A 3,602-nucleotide genomic window follows, 5' to 3' on the forward strand; every position below is an offset into this window, starting at 1 on the left:
CTCTCCTGAAGCAACTGTATTTTTGACATTTCTCTAAAACCATGAAACTTTTGTAAAAAGTGAAGGAGTTTTTTCTTCCTTGGCCTATTTTGGAAAAAAGCCTCTCTCACGTTTTCCAAATTCATTTTTTCTTGCTCAGAAAGAAAAACCCTAGGAGAGGGAAATGAGCCTTACCTGAGCACAACTGAAGCACAACAAGGTGTAAAATGCCCCATTGGAACCTGAAATGATGATGACAAATTTTTGAATGATGGTACACTCAGCCGAATGGTGACATGGACCGACACTTGGAAAACTTTGAAAGGAGTGAAAACAAATCCTGGACCTAATAGCTAGTGACCAAATTTTACTTGAAGACTCACTGCAATGACAAAATTTGACTTTGAAAACCTAAAACCACATTGTAAGAACATGTTTGATCATTGGTGGAAGGCTACAAAGACTGACTCTAACATTGGCTCCATTGGGGATGGTAGCTCCTTGGAGGTGCCAAGAACACCGTAGACCTAGTAGCCTTATCCATTGGGCATGGAGTCAAAAACTCAAACTGAAATGCATGACTCAAAACTGATGACTTGACGACACAAACTGACTCTGAAACTAACTTGAAATTATTGGAACTAACTTAAAATTGACTCAAGACTTACTTAACTGAAACAAGTACTTACTAAGCTTTTTAATGGTAGCAAACCATCGAGATTTGAGAGCTTCAAATCATGATGACAACCACCTGCCTACTGATGAAATATGTACAATCATGTGAAGTGGGGCTTCCAATGTAACCAATCCAGCAGATGGCTACTTACTGAAATCCTTCTCTCACTTTCCCTGAGCAGGTAGAATGATGTACATGTAGGCAACTCACAATAACAACTGAAACCAAGGCTTATGCTAATGAACCAGATAACATTCATCTTCTCTAATGCTTGCAAAAGAATGTTGAAGGGATCCTCAAAATCCTGAAGCACTAGCCTGTCTTGAGATCCAACAGCAAAAATACAAGTACTCCCTTCATTCTAATTTGAAAGAACGGTTGGTTGCTGATTGATAGGAAGGCATAGAGAAGTATAAACTTCTGCTATCTGAGTGTAGGCTATAAATTCCTTGAGCATGAGAAATTCTAACTCAATTTCTGGCATATTGTCTCTCTCAGGCTCATATTCCTCAATTTCATAGTCTAACTCATTATTAGACATAAAACATTATTCAATATTATTAAACATGACAGCCCTATCATCTTCATGAAATAAAACAATATCTGTTCGTTGATCTAAAAATCTAATTTCAAGATTTTCATCATTTAAACTCAGATTTTCATTTTCAAAAGTGGAAGAAGTTTCACTAACACTGTCTTGACTATGTGAACATTGCAAACCTGCATTAGCTTGGGCTGTAACATGACCCTTTAGGAGTTGATCTATCTCATCTTCAGATAGAGGAGAAATTACTTTTTGTTTTCTACAGTGATTGTCTTCTTTAATTTCAAGCAAAGGAGTATATAAATTTTCCTCAGACTGTTGATTCATTTCATATGATTCCTATTGACTATCAAGATACAAAATTCCTTCATCTTCAAGTAAAGAAGAAGCTATGATATCCTGACTATGATCTTGTGTAACGAAGTGACTAGTTCTTTGAGACTATTTTTGAAGGGAAGAATCAAAGAAGGCTTCAATGATTTCTTCGCCATCACGATCTGAATCTTCTTCATCATCACAATCTGAATCTAGATCTGAATTAGCCAACTTGACTTTATCACAATCAAAAATTGAAACTTGATTTTCCTACATATTGTCTTCTGCTATGATCAGATCTAAAATAAGACCTTGTCTTCCATCATTTTCAGTTGTACAAAGATCTTGAACCTGCTGCACATTTTCCTAAGCATCTTGACAAGTATCTACTAAGCTCTCCTTATGTTGTTGAAATGGATTTTCATATAGGGCTTCCATGATCTCATCATCCATGAAGTCATCATCTTCATAAATTCTCTCAAATACATAATATAGACATGAAAACCACCTATGCTAGCCATTAGGGGTTGAATCCAAGAGATAAGGGACTGTTTCAACCATATCTAAACTAGGAACAGGAATATAGGCAATGGAACAACTTGCCTCTAAAACCATGGAAAGTGATTCATTGACCCCCAAACCACTTCAAAATGATGAATCTACCCTCTAAGGTCATTTTACACTTACATTTACATAGCATAGCATCATTTGCAATCATAAATTCATCCAAGATGAAAGAAAAAGTCAACTTGTAGAAAAGCTAGGCGAAATTTTGATTTTTGAGCAAACTGGTTCTATGCGTAGTGCCACCTGTCCTGTGCGTAGTGCCACTTCTTAGCTGATTCTAGAGGCCTTCCCCTTAGCCAAATTGAGCCCACGATAGCTCATTATAAAGGTCTTCCTATATTGTTTCTGGAACATCTTTCATTTTTTCATTTGGAGGTCATTTCCCCCCTCAAAAGTGGAATCTACCAAGGCTACTTCCTGTGTCTCCAAAAAGAGGTAGAGAGGGAATTTTTTGATGGTTTTTTGACCTTTAGGTGACCAAGATTTGCTCCAAAAATGTTGAAAATTTCAAGGATTGATGTTCTCATCATGCTGAATACGAATATGCAAACCATTTCTCCAAAAAGTCTCCCAGTCAAAAGCATAGCGCGGGTGGCGCTACACACCTAATGCAATTTTCTATGTTGGAACATTTCAAAATCTCAAAATGACAAAAACTCACCAAAACTTGCCCAGATTTCACACAAGGCACTCTCATTAATTGCTTTGATGGGCTAGTGAGGCCTCAGCCAAGATTTTTAGCTTTTCATGCTCCTTTTTGCTCCTTAAGGCCTTCCTCAACCTTGCCTTAAGCTTCCTTATCCTTATATTGCATATTTTTTTCCGGGTCATATAGTGATAGGCCATATGGCGAAGCATCTTCTTGTCTCTATTGGCCTTCTCAAGCAGCCCCTCAAGGTGTATATTGACCCTCTCAAGCCATTTTTCCCTATCATTCTCAATTTCTTGTTCAATAGGGGTTAATGGAACATTCGCCTCCTTGATCTTGTGCCTACCTTCCTTTATCATTTGTAGCTCCATGAGCACTTGCTTGTCGGTCAATTGTTTTTTTTCTTGCTCCAGATAATTGATGATCCACTTTTCCCTCTCTAAATTGATTGACAAGGCTTGAATCTGAGCCTCTTGCTCCTTGATGATCATGTCTTTAGTAATCTTTGTACCTTGAGTTTCCAAATCAATGACATCAACTGCTTGTGCCTCTTCATGATCAACAAGGTCAAAATATCTCTCTTGCCCATCACTAAGATCCTTCTCATGCATATTTTTCTTGCCTTTACCTTTGCCCTTGTGTTACTGCCCAACCTGTACCTGTTTAGCTGAAGATGAAGGCAAAGCCCATTCCACTCCTTGTGGAGATAGAATTTGCCTGTGGCCTGTGGCAGCTGCAAAAAGTTTTCTAGTCCCTCTCTCATATTTCACAAACATTGGCGCTCCCATAGTTTCAGTCTCTTGGACCTTTTGATGTCCTGAAAGTCCACCTTCTTCTTGTGGCACTGATGAAAATACTTGAGGTCCTTTGAA

The sequence above is a fragment of the Pinus tabuliformis genome, chromosome 2_2 (genome assembly GCF_031772625.1).
Source record: "Pinus tabuliformis cultivar Carrire ecotype Pingquan chromosome 2_2, CPIR1, whole genome shotgun sequence".
NCBI classification, from domain to species: domain Eukaryota; kingdom Viridiplantae; phylum Streptophyta; class Pinopsida; order Pinales; family Pinaceae; genus Pinus; species Pinus tabuliformis.